General features: G+C 41.3%; 1 pseudogene; it reads right to left on the bottom strand.

Annotated features, from left to right (window-relative positions):
• Positions 1–405: 405 nt before the first annotated feature.
• LOC132226083 (cyclin-dependent kinase 4-like) lies at positions 406–1,738 on the bottom strand (annotated as a pseudogene).
• Between the last annotated feature and the right edge of the window lie 16,071 nt (positions 1,739–17,809).

The raw sequence follows: 17,809 nt of genomic DNA, 5'->3' as shown, positions 1-17,809 counted from the left end.
TCATTTTCGATGGCTCTATAAATTCTTGATCCACTTGGTCAGGCAAACTTCCCCCTCCCCCAACTTATTCTTCTTCAAATTTATCTTGGCTGTTCTTGATTCTTTGTGCTTCCATATTAACTTTAAGATTTCCTTTTCAAGTTTCATAAAGTCTCTTTTGAATTTTGATTAGAATTTCATAAAGTTTATAGCATATTTTGGAGGGAAATTGACATCTTTATATCTCTCAAATGTGGTAGTATATGTCTACATTCAAATATTATTTGTTCTTCAAACATATTTTATTTTCCTATTGGAGGTCTTAACCATCATGCTCTGGGTTTATTATTAAGCATTTTTTTAAAGGAAAGAAAAAGACCATATTTCTTTTTTTTTTCCCCATATAAAAAAGGATCCCAACCAATATCAAGGTAAGGAAGGGGAGAACAAGGGACATACTCCTTGGTGTAAGGAAACAGGAGGGCAGGAGAAGGATAATCCCCAAAGGAGGGGAGAAAGGGGAATGTCATTAAGGCAGCCAGCAAGATATTCTCTGTAAAAAGTTGGAGGAAGTGTCTCCACAGCCTCAGATAAAAAGACCCAGAGCGGTTCTCGGTGGGGGGCTCTGCACTCCAGTGTTCAAAGGAAGGTAACTGACAGCTTCTCTTCTCGGTGCTGCTGCAGCGACTCCATTGCTCACGCTGGGTTACCTTCTTCCTTTTGTAGATGAGAGTGCTGCAGGGCTCGGAGGGCCGAGATTCGCTGGTGTGGGTTAAACGTCAGCATCTCCATTAGCAGCTGTGCCCCAGACTTCTCCATCTCCGGTATCACAGACTGCACTGGGCAGGGCCCTCTGTGGGGGGGAAGGCTCCTCGGGGTAGAGACACATCTTGGGGCGGCCAGTCTTCCTCTGGAGGCAGCCCAATCAGGTCAAAGACTTTGCCCAATTGGTCAGCCTCAGAGTTTCCACACAAGAGAGGCTTTCGAGGAAACATCTCTACGAAGATACAGCCAACACTCCACAAGTCCTCAGGTGTTGCGTATGTGGACTGCAGAACTTCCAGAACATGGTACCAGAGTGCAGCAACCACAGGTGTCAGTGCATCTGGTAGCTGTAGATTCTGGAAAAGCCAAAGTCAGCCAGCTTGACTGTCCCACCACTTGTCACCAGAGTATTCTCTGGCTTCACGTCTTGGTGAACAATGCAATTGGCATGAAGAAAACCCAGGCCTCTTAGAAACTGGGGCATCAGATCCTTGATGGCCTCCACGGGCAAGCCTGGTGGGGGTGCCTTGTCCAGATACGTCCACAGGTTTTGGTCCACATGCTCAAACACCAGGGTCACTTTGGTCTCCCAGTCAGTTCGGGCGGTGGCACAGACATCCATCAGCCGGACAATACTGGGATGTTCAAAAGCCTCCAGCTGCCTCAGTAAGGCCACCTCACGAACTGTGCTGATGGGAAGGCCCTCTCCAGCACCTCCTCCACTGGGGACTCTCGCGCTCTTGAGGGCCACAAAGTGGCCACTGTGTGGATCACAGGCCTTGTACACCGTCCCATAGGCAGCAACACCAGTCTCAGCCACTGGTTCATATCAAGGGGTAGCCATTCTCAAATCAGAGAAGACCTTCTCCCCACGCCAGGAACTGTGGGGTGGACCATTATCCAGGCCCAGGAGCCGGTTTCTGCGGCGCCATACACTCAAGCTCTGTCCAGAGCAGCTGGACCCTATGGGCCCGACCATTAGACCAAGTATTTTGTACATTTTGTTTTCCTAGCCGGTGATTGTTGTTTTATTGAAATGATGATAATTTTTGTATGCTAATTTGAGTCTGGTAAACCTCTGGAAGTTTCTTATTATTCTAGTATCTTGAAAAGCCCTTGGATTTTCTTTGTTTAAAATCACATTGTTTACAAATAAGGACAGTTGTATTGTTTCTTTTTCAAAGTTTATACCACTTAACCCTTTTCTTCTTGTATTGTATGGATGAGACCTTCAACACACTGCTGACTACAGCAATTATAGGATTATTCTTGTCTTGCTGCTGGGAACACTTTAAAAATGTCAAATTTAAGTGCGATATCTGTAGGCTTTTCATAGCTATTCTACACTAAGGACTACTCCTTGTTTGCTGTGATGGTTAATTTTATGTGTCAACTTGGGCCATGGTGGTGCTTAGACATTCTGGTCAAATGTTATTCAAGGTTTGTCTGTGATAGTGTTTCTGGGGGAGATTAACATTTGAATAGGGAGAGGAGTAAAGCTATATACCCTCTCTAATGGGGGTGGTCCCACTCAGTCAATTAAAGGCCAGAATAGAACAAAAGACTAACTCTCCAGTGAGCAAAGGGGAACTCTCCTGCTTGACTGCCTTCAAGATGTGACACTGTTTTTTTCCTGCCTTAGTCCCAAACTGAAATATCGGTCGTTTCTGTGTCTCTGGCCCACCAACCTTCAAGCTAGAACCAATCCCTCATGGTTCTTTGGCTTTTGGACTTGGACTAGAACTACACCATTAGCTATCCTGGGTCCCTCACTTGCTGACTGTAGATCCCAGAACTTGTCAGCCTGAATGACTATGCCAGCCAATTCCTTTTAATAAAACATATCTATATATACACTAGAGGCCTGGTGCACAAAAATTTGTGCATTTAGGGGGTCCCTCAGCCTGTCCTATGCCCTCTTGCAGTGTGGGACCCCTCGGAGGATGTTCACCCCAGTGGGGACCCTCACCACATGGAGGTTTGGCCAGCCTGGGTGAGGGGCTGATGGCTGTTTTCAGGCTGGCCACACCTCCTTTAGGGTGGGGGGTCCCCACTGGGGTACCTGCCAGTCTGGGTGAGGGGCTGAGGGCCATTTTCAGGCTGGCCGAGCACCCTGGCGACGTAAGCTCCCAGCCTCTCCTTTTTTTCTTTTTTATTCTGGGATTTATTTACCTTCTATCATTGAAACTTAGTTGCCTTTAGCGGAGGCCTGTGGAAAGCTTGGCTCCCTCCATTGCCAGGGGCAACCCACTCCTGCTCGCTCCAGTTCCGTGGCCACGGCTGGCTGAAAGCAGGTATCTGGGGTTTGTTTACCTTCTATAATTGAAACTTTGTTGCTTTCAGTGGAGCTCAGAGCAGGGCCACAGCAGGCAGGGAACCTTGGCTTCCTCCATCACTGGAGCAAGCAAGCCTCCTGCTCGCTCCAGCTCTGTGGCTGCTGGCAGCCATCTTGGTTGGGTTAATTTGCATATAGTTGCTCTGATTGGCTGGTGGGCGTGGCTTAAGGTGTCGTGAAGGTACGGTCAATTTGCATGTTTGTCTTTTAATAGTATAGGATAAAAGGCTAAGCGACCATCTGACTGGCCAGCAGGTATGATGTGCACTGAACACAGGAGCTGCCAAGCGACAGTAACTTTGCAGAGTGCCCTCTTGCACTGCAGGTCCCCTCGGGGGATGTTGGACTGCTGGTTTCGGCCCAATCCCCGCAGGCCAGGCCGAGGGAGCCCACCTGCCGGAGTGACCCCACTCAGTCTGCCAATGCCCTTCAAGCCACAGTGCCACCCCAGGTGTGGCCGGCCAGGGAGGGACCATGGGAGGTTGGCTCCAGGGTGTGACTGGCCCGTCTCTCCTAGTCCTGCCCCACCGGCTACCTTCTAATTAATTTCCTTTCAATGTACATGAATCCATGCACTGAGCCTCTAGTATCTATATTAATAAAAGTGTAATATGCAAATCGACCAAACAGCAGAACAACTGTCCAGACCACCTTCCAGATGACCACGCTATGACATGCACTGGCGCCAGGCCAGCCAAGGTGGGTGTGATGCGGTTGGTTGGGGGGCCCTGCCATTTCCCCACAATTGCCCGCAGAAGGAGGCCTAGGCCATGTTTTGTGGGGTGATCAATGGGGGGGCTCTGTGATCGATCACCCCAAAGAGGGAGGCCCAGGCCACCAGCTGGTGGGGTGATCGATGTGGGGGAGGCTCTGTGACCACAGAGCCTTGACCGGGTAGGTGGGGCCTCCCTCTGCTGGGTGATCGATCGCCTCAAAGAGGGAGGCCCAGGCTACCAGGCTAAGCTTCACAGAGGGAGGCCCAGGCCACTGGCCAGCAATTCTGTGGCGGGTGTGCGTGGCAGGCCAGCGATCGCCCTGTAGAGGGAGGCCCAGGCCAGCCAAGTGATTGTACCCCATGCTTGTTGCCTGCAGAGGGAGGTGACTGGTGGTAGGGGAGGGGGAGGCAGTGCCACATAGATGGCAAGCAGTGGCAGCAGTGGGGACAGGGCCAGCTGCCGGCAGCTGTGGGAAGGAAAGCTCCGATAGGCTCTGATTGCCGGCCAGGCCTAGAGACCCTACCCAATGGGTCCCATATTGTGAGAGGTTGCAGGCCAGGCTGAGGGACACCCCCCCCCCCCGCCACGTTCCCGTGCACAAATTTTTTGCACTGGGTCTCTAGTATATTATATTGGCTCTCTTTCTCTGGGAAACCCTGAGCAATATATCTGCAACCAGATTTTGTCCAGGAATCAATTTAATCATTCTCACCATTGCCACTACCCTGGTACAAGGCACAAGTCATTATGTCTGGGGTACTACCATTCTTCTTAACTGGTCTTCCCCTTCGACTAGTTTTGATATCAGTTATACTTGCCCTAATACAGACTATTCTCTATACAGCAGCCAGAGAGGTAACTTAAAACAGAGATCAGATCACTCCTCTTCTGGACACTCTCCAAGGTTTTCCATCACATGTAGAATTAAATCTGAAGTCTTTATTTTGGCATACAACACTGCACATGATCTGTGTTCTAGCAATCTCTTCAATATTGCCTCCTATCTTTGGCTCAGTCCCTCCAACCCCCTTATCACTCCTTACACCTGCCCCACATACTCCTAAATGTTCCTCCTTTATCTTTAGTCCAAGAAGACTCCTACCTTGGAGCCTTTCCACTCACGGTTCTCACAGCCTGATGTGCTTGCTCACTAAAAGGTATTTGTCTCATTTCTTCACTTCATCCAGGTATCTGCTCAAAATAACACTCTTCATTAAATCCTATCACATTATCCTGCTTTGTTTTTCTTTTCTTTTAAAAAACATATTTTCATAAATTTCAAAGAGGAAGGGAGAGAGAGAGATAGAAACATCAATGATGAAAGAATCATTGATCAGCTGCCTTCTGCATGCTCCCCACTGGGGATTGAACCAGCAACCTGGGCATGTGCCCAACCAGGAATCAAACCTTGATCTGTTTCACAAGCTGACATTTAACCACTGAGCCATGCTGGCCAGGCATGCTTTGGTTTTCTTAATAGCAGTTATTATATCACATTATAAAGTTTAGCTATCTGATTATTTTCTGACTCATCCTTTTGAATGTAAAATATATGAGGCAAGGAATTTTTCTGTTTACTTACCTGTTCTATCCCCTTTGCCTAGGGCAATGCCTAGCATAAAGTCGATGCTAAATGAATACTATTAATTAATAATTTGTTAGTAAATAAATGTGTCACTATTATTATTTTCCCCTACATTGATGATTTGATTATGTACCAATATGGTTAATAGATTTTTTTTCTATACTAAAACAGCTTTGCACTCCCGGAATAAGTGCTACTTAAACATGATGTGTGTGTGTTTTTATTACATTTAATACCTGATGAATTCAATTTATAACATTTTATTAAGGATTTTTACTTTCATGTCCATATAGGAATTGCTTTGTAGTTTTCTGTTTTTTATAATGGCCTTGCCTAGTTTGAGTATCAATAGCATATTAGCCCTACAAATTGGACCAGCCAACTTTTCTCCTTTTACTTTTGTCATAAACAATTTATGTAAAAGAACAGATATTTGGTTTTAGAAAGTTTGTTAAAATGCACCTGGCTTAGTGTCTTTGGGGAAGAAAACTTTTATTTTTTTAATAGTTATTGATTTATTCATGTTTTCAATTCTTTCTCCAGTTAATTTTGGTAATTTATAATTTTGTAGAAAATGAGCATTTTATTAAAATTTTGACTTGATTTTGTATGTTCCTAGAACTTTTAATATCCGTACTGTGACTGTATTTGTCTTCTTTTAATTACTAATTGCATGTGCTCTTTATTTTTTTAATTATTTTTAAAAAATATATACTTTATTGATTTTTTACAGAGAGGAAGAGAGCGGGATAGAGAGTTAGAAACATTGAGGAGAGAGAAACATCGATTAACTGCTTCCTGCACACCTCCTACTGGGGATGTGCCCGCAACCAAGGTACATGCCCTTGACAGGAATCAAACCTGGGACCTTTCAGTCCACAGGCTGATGCTCTTTCCACTGAGCCAAACCGGTTAGGGCTATTTTTAAAATTCTTTTATCAAAGCTCCAACTTTTAGGCCTATTGACCCTTTATAGTATTTATTAATTTTCTACTTATTAATTTTTGCCCTTATCTTATTATTTCCTTAGACTATGTATATTTTTGTGTTTTTTTCTTACTTTTTAGCCTCCTGAGTTAACCCTTTGTTTTAAATCTTTATTTTAAATATATGAAAGGCTCTACTTGTGCCACCATGTACCCATTTTGCTGTATGCCTCAAATGTTATGTATAGAATTACTTTTATTGTTATTTATATTAAAATATTTTTCTAACACATGAAATGTATTTTAAAATACAAACATATGTGGGTCCTTTAAGACTACTTTTAAAATGTTGATTTCTTATTTAATGGCATTGTGGTCAGAAAAATATGGTCTATATAATATTTATTTCTTGTAATTTATTAAAATGTCCTTAGTGGTCAAACACATGGTCATTTTATAAAAAATATATTCCATATGTACTTGAAAGAAGTGTATATTTTTATTTGGAAGGATACAGAGCTATATAAATTTCTTTGACTCCTCTATATCTCTTTTTGTTTTTGTCTATGGAATATAATTTAAACTTATACTGTTAAATACATAGAAGTTCATGATATACATTCTTCATGGATCATTACTTTGATATTATGTGATATATACCTTCATTCCTATTAATGTTTTTTCTTTTAATTTTAGCTTGTCTTATATCAGTATTAATATAGGAGCATTTGCTTAATACTTGTATAGAATATCTTTTTACCATATCTTTAATTTATAGCATTAAGAAATTATGAAACTTGCTCCAGGTCATGCAGTTAACATGCAGAAACACTAAAATTTGAACCCAGGCAATCTTATATCAACATCCACATCCTCAATTGCTAACTATGCTATCTCCTAGAATGTGCTTCCAAGTAAGCCCATGTCTTCATGCCTCTCATTCTATTGAATTTCTTTTTCACAGAGATGTTTAACCTGTGTTTGATACTCTATAGGTCTTTTTTATTTTTCTCATTTTGTTATTTATGCATCATTGCCGCACACTTCTTGATCTGTTCTATATCTTGTTTAACAGTATTCTTTGAGATGGGTCCATATCATTACACACAGAGCTGCCTCGTTACATTTAATAACTTCATATTATTTCATTGTATATGTTTCAATGTTTATTTAGTTAGTCCCATAAAGGTGGACATTTAGGATATTCTAATATCTTGCTATCTATAATAATAAAAGCGTAATATGCTAATTAGATCAGACAGCCGAACTACCTTCCAGACGTCATTCTGGACGTCCTTCCGGATGAAGCTGGAATGGTGGGGCAATCAGGTGGTTAGTGGCAATCAGGCAGGCAGGCAAGTGGTTAGGGATGATCAGGCAGCAGGAGAGCGGTAGGAGCAAGCAGTCCCAGATTGTAAGAGGGATGTCTGACTGCCAGTTTAGGCCCACAGGGATCAAACCTAAACTGGCAGCCGGACATCCCCCAAGGGATCCCAGATTGTAAGAGGGTGCAGGCCAGGCTGAGGGCCCCCCACCCCTGTGCACAAATTTCATGCACCAGGCTTCTAGTTACTAATAATACTGAAAAAGTAGGTAAGTAATTTGGAAACATTATTTCTAATAATGGAATTGCTGGGCCAAATATTATATGTACGTACTAATTTATGAATAACTATTGCATAATTATTTTTCACAGAGGCTGGATAAGTTATATTCCCCCAAATAGTGTATGATAGTTTTAAATTTCCCCCCAATATCACCAATTATATAGTTTTAAACTCTTTGATCTTTGTAAATCTGCTAAGTAAAAAAAGCTTTACACCTATTTTAATTTTTATTTTTCTCTTTTTTTTGCACTCTTAACAAATTAATGTACCTTTTACAGCTTTATTGAGATATAATTGATATATGACATGTAAGGTGTACACTGTGATCATTTGATATACATATTGTTAAAAGATTACCACAATGAGGTTAGTTTACACCCATCACATCACATAGTTATCTTTTATGTGTATGTGTGGTGAGAGCATGTACTATTTACTCTTAACAACTTCCAAGTATACAATACAATATTGTTAACTATAGTCACCATGCTCTACATTAGATCCCCAGAACTTATTCATCTTGTAACTGGAAGCTTGTACCTTTTGATCTACATCTGCCCATTCCTTCTATCCTCCAGCCCTGGCAACCACTAATAAACTCTGCTTTATGAGTTCAGCATATTTTAGATTGCACATATAAGTGATATCATATAGCATTTGTCTCTCTCTGACTTATTTTAGTTGGCATAATGTCCTCAAGGTTCACCCAGAGTGTCACAAATAGTAGGATTTCCTTTTTTTTTAATGACTGAATGATATTCTAATATATATATATATATCTTAGAGGCCTGGTGCATGAAATTCGTGCATGGGGGCTGGGGGGGTGTCCCTCAGCCCGGCCTGCACCCTCTCTAATCCAGGACCCCTCGGGGGATGTCCGAATGCTGGTTTAAACCGGCAGTTGGACATCCCTCTCACAATCCGTGACTGCTGGCTCCTAACTGCTCACCTATCTGTCTGCCTGATCATCCCAACCATTCGGCTTGCCTGCCTGATGCCTCTAACTGCTCCCCTGCCTGCCTGATTGCCCCTAATCTCTCTGCCTGCCTGCCTGATCACCCCTAACTGCTCTCTTCTGCTGGCCTGTGCTGGGGTCCAGCCCCAGCGGGTCCAGGGGTCTCCAAAGGCGTAGACGGAGTCGGCGAAGAAGGAAGGACACGGAGACAGTGTTCAGTTGATCAGCAGCCTTGCCAGGATCTCTAGCCCACAATCTCCAGCCAAGTTCTGGTTTGGATCTCCAGCCAGGTTCTGTGGCCATGTTCCCTCGCTAGGTTCTCCAGCCAGGTTCTGCCCAGGTTCTAGTCAGGTTCTCTTGCCATGTTCTATCCAGGTTCTGTAGCCAGGTTGTGTCTCTAGGATCTTCAGCCAGGTTCTCTCGCTAGGTTCTGTCTCTAGGTTCTGTCTCCAGTTTCTGTCCAGGATCTCTTGCCATGTTCTCTCCAGCGAAGTTCTTCTGTCTCTAGGTTCTGTGTAGGTTCTGTCTTCTTGGTTCTGTCTTCTAAGTTCTGTCTCTTTCTGTCTTGTTACATCTGTATTTATACCAGTTGATTCAATCCTATCAATCTCTATTACAAAGGTTAGGGCATTTCTTATCTCCATTCCAGGGAGTAAAGATTATGTAGCTTAAGCATGATTGTTGGTAGTTAAAGTGATTAATTACCCGCCTGGCACTTAGTGGAGGGGTTTTATTCCCTCCCTAACTCCAGGGGAAAATCCCTACCTGGGGAAACAACCTTTGTCAGAGAGGAGACCTTGGTTAAAACACATAGTGCCAAGAAGGTGAGCAAACATATTAAGAACAGTATGCCATATATGCCAGGTCCCTTGAAACAGCAAGCATGGACCGGCTCCCGGCAGGCCTGATTGCCCGTAACTGCCCTTCCCTGCTGTCCTGATCCCCCTAACTGCTCTCTCCTGCTGGCCTGATTGCCCCTAACTGCTCTCCCCTGCTGGCCTGATCCCCTTAACTGCTCTCCCCTGCCAGCCTGATCCCCCTAACTGCTCTCCCCTGCTGGCCTGATCACCCCTAACTGCTTCCGGAAGGACGTCCAGATGGTCGTCCAGAAGATGTCCAATCTAATTAGCATATTACCTTTTATTAGTATAGATATATATCTCACATCTTTTTTATCCATTCCTCCATCCAATGACACTTAGCCTGTTTCATGTGTTGGCTATTGTGAATAATGCTGCAATGTACATGGGAGTAGAGATATCTTTTCAATATCTTCCTTTCATTTCCTTAAGACATGAAATTGCTGAATCATATGTTAGTTATATTTTTAGTTTTGATTTTGAGGAACCTCCATACTGTTTTATATAGTGGCTATACCAATTTACATTCACACAACTGTGCACAAGGGCTCCCTTTTCTTTACATCTTCGCCAACATTTGGTAGCTCTTGTCTTTTTTATGACAACCATTCTAACAGGTGTGAGGTGATATCTCATTGTGGTTTTGATTTGCATTTCCCTGATGATTAGTGATGTTGGGCACCTTTTCATGTACCTGTTAGCTATTTTTTTGTCTTCTTTTGAAAAATGTCTATTCAGTTCTTCTGTCCATGTTTTTATTCAGATTGTTTTTTCATTAAATTGTATGAATTCTTTATATATTTTAGATACAAGCCCCTTATAAAATATATAACTTGTAAATATTTTTTCTCATACCATGGGTTATTGTCTTTTCATTTTGTTGTTTCTTTTGCTCTCCAGAAGCTTTGTAGTTTGATGTAACCCATTTACTAATTTTTGCTTTGCTTTTGGTGTTATATCCAAAACATGTTGCCAAGAAGAGTGTCAAGAAGCATTTCCTGTATAATTTATTATAGGGGTTTTATGACTTCAGGTATTACATGTAAGTCTTTAATCCAATTCAAGTTCATTTTTATGAGTGGTATAACATAGGAGTTCAATTTATTCTTCTGCATGTGAATAGCCACTTTTTCTCACACCATTAATTGAAGATATACCCTTTCACCCTTGAGTATTCTTGGCTTCCTTGTCAAATATTAGTTGATCTTATATGCCTGGATTTATTTCTGGGCTCTTAATTCTATTCCATTGGTTTTTGTGTCTGTTTTTTTTATGCTAGTACCATAGTGTTTTGGTAGCTTTGTAAAACAGTTTGAAATCAGCGAATGTGATCACTCCAGTTTTGTTCTTCTTTCTCAAGATTGTTTTTCCTATTTTGGGTCTTTTGTGGTCCTACATGAATTTTCCATTTCTACTCTTATGCACGAGACTGAGCATATTTTTTGTGTTTAAGTATATTTGTCTTTTGTTTTCTGTTAATTGCCTGTTTGATACATTGTCAGTTTTTAAAATATTTATATCCTAAAAAATATACTTTTTTTTTTAAGTTTGTATTTAACAGTTAAATGAACTCAATAAACTATCTCAGTACTTTGGTTTTTCTTAATTCAGTTTTTGGTTGACTAAAAGTTTTCCTCTAGAGAATTATTTTCCCCATTCTTGAACAAATTTAGATAGATATAAAATTCTTTATAGTTTTTCAGGTTGGTTTAACCTGAAAGTTAAAACTTCCAATAAACTTCTCTGTGGCTCCCTTTATTTATTATCTTTTTTACTAGAAACCCAAGTAATATTTTCTTTATTTTTAATGTCCAGTAACTACTCGAATGCATTTCCATGTTCATTGTTCTAAGTCAGTTTTTCTCAGATCATGCTATGTGTGCCCTTCAAATTACATATCTGAAGCTACTTCTATTGCTATAAACTTTTCTTTAATTTTAATAAATATTTTTCTTCACAGTTTATGTTATATTCTTGGGGACAACATTATTTCTAGTTTTGGTATTCGATCTATTGCATCTTTCATATTAGTTTATCAGGTCTACCATTTTCTCTCTAATCCTTCTAATCTCCTTTTAACTTGTCATTCTGGTTTCCCCCTTTACAATTTTGCACATCCCTTACTGTGTTCTTAGTAGAGTCTGTACTTCTTTGTGCTGCTTCCATTGTGCCCTTTATTTTAGTGATGGTTTGTTTTCTCTTCCATTTGTTTTCCGATCCAAGTTTCATTGGATTCTATTGCCTCACTCTATTTTTCCTATTCTCATGTCTATACTTAAATTCCTACTTAACAGAAACAATAACTTCTTACCATTTTTAAATTAATGGAAAAATTTGTTAAGTGTTTTTTTTCTTTTTTGTTAATCCTCACCCAAGGATATTTTTTCCATTGATTTTTAGATAGAGTGGAAGGGAGGGAAGGAGGGAAGAAGGGGAGAGAAGAAGAGAGGGAGAAAGAGAAACACTGATGTGAGAGAGACACATGATTGGTTGCCTCCCACACGTGCCTGGGCTGAGGCTAGGGATCGAACCTGCAACTCAGGTATATGCTCTTGACTGGGACCCGTCAGTGCATGGGCCAACCTCTAACCACTTAACAACACTGGCCAGGGCTTGTTTATATTTTAAACAACTCTATAGAAATATTTACCTAGTGAAGGTTTATTACCTATTATTTTTCCCCTTTTTTGTCATAATAGATTTGGATAGTTCTGACAGTTCTTTAAGAAAAACAAAAACACTCCTATTTGAATGAGGTTACTTATCCCTGAGCTAGCTATCTCCAGGGTGATTGCTATGTTAGAGAGACGCTAGGACTATATTCAGCTCTGTGGATGTTACTGAGTCACGTCTCCCCAGCTAACCGAGATTGGTATTTCAGGGCTTCTCACAATGCATTCTTTCTTCTCTACCCTGCCTCACCAACAGATTGCTTCTGACAATATGGCTTCCACTGCATTTTTATTTGCTCATTCAGTTACACCTTCTCCTTCTCTTCACCGAACCCTATCTAAGGAAGCTGTTGCTATTAGAAAACATATCTAACTATATTGTCCCAGACAAAGAAAAGGTGGGATTTGCTAGCCGTCAGTTAGATGTGCAGCCTCTGGAGCCCTGCCTCAGCATCTTCTAATGCCCCTATTTCACTTCAAAAGATTTGGCAGCCTTCCTCTATGTCAGGGTTCAGAAATAAATGTGCCTCTTAGTGTCACAGAACATGAGTTTTAGTTTGTTTGTATCTCGTTCTTCTTGTGTATTAATGTAATTTCTAAGAGGAGAGGATAAAAATATCTTCACCCATTATAGAATTGCAAATCCTATATTTAAACTTTGAAGAGTTTCTATGACCAATAACTTTTAACACTTCCTTGGAATTTCTTCACTGCTTTTGTTTATAACTCTTTAGTTACACTCATTTCTTTATGACTATCTACAACTTATTTTTAAACTTTATTTTTATTGATTTCAGAGAGGAAGGGAGATAGAAACATCAATGATGAGAGAGGATCATTGATCAGCTGCCTCCTGCATGCCTCATACTGGGGATTGAGCCCACAACCCTGGCATGTGCCTGACCAGAAATTGAACCATAATCTCCTGGCTCATAGGTTGGCACTCAACCACTGATCTATGCTGGCTGGGCCAATTTATTTTTATGCTGTTCAATTAAATTTTAGAAATTAGGGCATAATACTTACAACACATAAAAAAAACACCTGTTGCCTACAACCTCTGGCATATATTTCATTATCATGTTATTTTTCTACATTATCACTTCTAGTATAGTATTACAGTTAAGAAAAAATTATAATTGTATATTCAGTAAAAAGATCATAGTGATATTGTGAGAATATTTTTTCTATCTGATAAAAATAAAACATGATGAAATAATGTACAGATGAATTGCAACTGTTCATTCCAAAATATACACATTAACATCAAGATCATTATACAAAAGCTATGCTTCTTTAAAATTGGTAAACTGATATAAAAAGGTATTATTTAGAAATGTCATGGCAATTTAAAAAAGTATGTTCATATACATTTTCATACCAAAGACTACAGCTGTTAGAAGTGTCTTTTTCTTTAGTTACTTAAAGAATGCAATATATTTAGATCAATGGGAGACTTTTAAAAATAAAATGTTAGTTTATCAGTTTGGTAGGGGAAGGCCCATGTCCACAACACACTTTAGGCTATATTTTATGGAAGTGTAAGGTTTTATTAAACTTCCTATTTCTGCTGGCTGCTTGCTTGGGTAGCTGTGAAAGGCCATGTGATTGTAGCAAATGCTGGATGTAAATTTATATCTTTGGCATAAAATGAAAGATAAACTTATCAAAAATCTAAAAATGCTTTTGCTTGTCTAACAATTTGATCTTAGAAGTTACTGTATACCACCTTAGAGAGGGAGAGGGACAGAATTAATGTCAACAGTCTAAATATTGCCTTGGGCTCCTGGCAAATTTTCCAGGAGAGGCAATGGGGCTGCGATTAATGTTTCCCAAGAACACTTACATATTCTCCATCACAGGCCCACCCATAATCTGGGGGCTGGAAAGAGTTGAAGGCCAGGTCCCCTGATAATTGATGATTAAAGCAAGTTGGCCCCATGAATCATAAAATCTAGACTCTAAAACTCAATAATTCAAGTTAAATTAGTAAAAGTGAGAGATTTAAGTTTATATCCAAATCTTGAAGGCAAAATAATCAACTAATGTACACAAGTATGGCTTTCAACTATATGAAAGTCTCCCTGTCCTTCTCTTCATGGCCTCTTTCTTTTCATCCTCAAACTTCCTAGACACTAACAAATTAGATACCCTTGTTCTCTAACAATAAGGTTGTTGCCACAGCTGCACCAGTTCTATCTGCCCCCTCTCTGATTTTGGGGGGTAGGGAGGTACTGGAAACCAGTGTGGTTTGTTTTTGTACATAGCGACTTGGCCCAGATCACAGGAAGACCACAAAAGAGTCTGATAACACATTTTAACTCAGACTGCACATGCAAAAATAAAAAATATATCCTAAAACCACTCCTTCACTCTCACTCCTGTGCTTAAAACACCAGTTGTTTTTGTTGTTGCTCTTTGTGTTTCCTGCTCACATTACATGCCAATGGTGGTCAGCTGGGTGCCTGCTCCTCATCTCAGCCTCACTGGGGGACACACAGCACTGGTGACAACTGCCACGAAGAAGAGAGGAGGGGATGCACACCATGTCCCTTAAAGCTTCCATATGGAAGGGACCCATGAGACTCTCTGTCACTTGTCATCAGTAAAAGCAAGTCACATGGCTCTGCTTGGCTTTAAGTGGATAGAGATTGGAGACTAGTAGTCCATCTACCACTTTATCTTTTTTTATTTTATTATTTTTTAAAACTAGAGGACTGGTGCATGAAATTCATGCACTGGGGGGAGGGTTGTCCCTCAGCCCAGCCTGCACCCTATTTAATCTGGGACCCTTCAGACATCCCTCTCACAATCTGGGACTGCTGGCTCCTAACTGCTTACCTGTCTGCCTGCCTGATTGCCCCTAATCGCTTCTGCCTGCCACCCTGATCACCCCTAACTGCTCCCCTGCCAGCCTGATTAACACCTAACTGCTCCCTTGCTGTCCTGGTTGCTCCCAACTGCCCTCCCCTGCTATCCTGATCTTGCCCTCAACTGCCCTCCCCTGCAGACCTGATCTCACCCCCAAATTGCCCTTCCCTGCCAGCCTGATTGTCCCTAACTGCCTAGGCCTTCCTGATCAGTCCTAACTGCCCTCCCCTGCTGGCCTGATCTCACCCCCAACTGCCTTCCCTTGCAGGCCTGATCTCGCTCCCAAATGCCCACCTCTGCCGGCCAATTTGGTTCTGATTGGTCGGCTTCTATGCCAGTCAGCGTCAAAAGCTTCACCTCCTAGGCAGCCATTGGCTCCTTGCAATTCACCCAGATTTGGTTCTGATTGGTCAGCTTCTATGCCAGTCAGCATCTGCGGGCCTATCTCTAGACCTGATCATAGTGGCAGGGCTGATCAGCAGCCACTCCAGGCTGCTGAGAGTGGTTGAATTGCTGACCTCTGGAAGAGAGAGAGAGAGAGAGAGAGAGCGAGAGAGAGAGAGAGAGAGAGAGAGAGAGAGAGAGAGAGTGTCTTGGCTGCTGGTGATCACCCTGCATCTCTCTTCCAGCCTCGCCAGCAGCTTCTGCAACTGGTGATCAGCCCCGCCTCTTTCTCTCTCCTAGAGGTCAGCAGTTCAGCCAGCTCACCTGCTGCGAGCAGCCTGGCATTCGGTCCAGGCTGCTGGCAAGTGGGCTGAACTGCTGACCTCTGGGAGAAAGAGAGGCTTGGCTGCTGGCGAGGGAGAGAGAAGCAGGGTCTGATCACCCTGCTTCTCTATCTGGGCCTCACCAGCAGCCGCTGCTACTGCTGATCAGCCCCACATCTCTCTCTCTCCGAGAGGTCAGCAGTTCAGCCCGCTAACCTGCTGTGTGCACAGCCTGGAGAAGGGTCGAGCCTCCTGGTCGTTGTGGATGTGACGGACCCAGGGTTTTTATATATTAGGATCTTTATTGTTGAAAGTATATATCATATGTCTCCTTTTCCCCCCCATTGACCTATTCTAGCCTGCCCTGCCCCCCACCCCAGGCCTTCACCACCCTATTGTCTGTGTACAAATGACTATCATCAACAAATCAACAAAGGAAAAGTGCTGGCAGGGTTGTGGAGAAAAGGGAACCCTCATACACTGCTGGTGGGAATGCAGACTGGTACAGCCACTGTGGAAAACAGTATGGAGTTTCCTCAAAAAATTAAATATGAAACTCCCATTTGACCCAGTGATCCCACTTCTAAGAATATATCCTAAGAAATTGGGAACACCAATCAGAAAGAATATATGCACCCCTATGTTCATAGCAGCACAATTTACAATAGGTAAGATTTGGAAACAGCCCAAGTGCCCATCAGCAGATGAGTGAATAAAAAAGCTGTGGTACATTTACACAATGGAATACTACCACTTTATCTTTTTGTAACAGGTCTGGGCATTTGCTGTGTAAGAACTTATTTTTACTGACTATGTCTTACAAAACATGAAAAGCACAGCTATTTCCTTCATCCCTTAGATGACATATAAATAAGAACACCTGGATCAAGGTAAAAGGAAATCAAGGTGTAATTAAGTAATAATGAATGTCCCTCAAAATCTTATTGCTTTTAGGCTCATCCAAAAAGCAGTAAGAAGGTGAAATGCCATCAAGACAATGTAATGGAGGCAAGTCAGGCATTCATCAAACCTTTTTAAAACAATTGATCTTCTTTCAAAATTTCACTTTATAATTATGATTGCCTGTTTTTTCCTGACCAATCATAATCAGTCTATGTATAACCAGTACCCCTATAAATTACAAGGTGGGGCAAAAGTAGGCTTATAGTTATGTGTATGGGAAGCACAGAGTTTATTCTTGTATTATTATTTAATTATTGTATTATTTTCCATATAATCAACTGTAAACCTACTTTTGCCCCACCCTATATATTAAATCACCTCACACCTATCATCAATAAATCAAGAAACAACAAGTGTTGGTGAGAATGTGGAGAAAAGGGAATCCTAGTGCACTGTTGGTGAGAATGCAAACTGGTGCAGCCACTGTGGAAAACAGTATGGAGTTTCCTCAAAAAAATAAAAACAAAACTACCATATGATCCAGCAATTCCACTTCTGGTATTTATCCAAATAAATCTAAAAACATTAATTTGAAAAGACATACACAACCTAATGTTCATTGTAGTGGCATTTATAATAGTCAAGATATGGAAGCAACCTAAGTATCCATCAATAGACAAATAAGTATAAAGGCAGTGTTTATCAAAATACATTTCATTTTCAAAATTGAGTTATCAGCTGTTAAAGTGTATATACATTTTTTGGACACTGTATATATACACAATGAAATGTTACTCAGCTATAAAAAGAATGAAATCTTGCCATTTGCAACAACATGGATGAACCTAAAGGGTATTATGCTAAGTGCACAAAATAAGACAGAAAAAGAAGACAAATACCATATTGTTTTACATAAGTAAAATCACTT

The sequence above is a fragment of the Myotis daubentonii genome, chromosome 2 (assembly GCF_963259705.1).
Source record: "Myotis daubentonii chromosome 2, mMyoDau2.1, whole genome shotgun sequence".
NCBI classification, from domain to species: domain Eukaryota; kingdom Metazoa; phylum Chordata; class Mammalia; order Chiroptera; family Vespertilionidae; genus Myotis; species Myotis daubentonii.
This window is presented reverse-complemented; position numbering and strand designations above follow the sequence as displayed.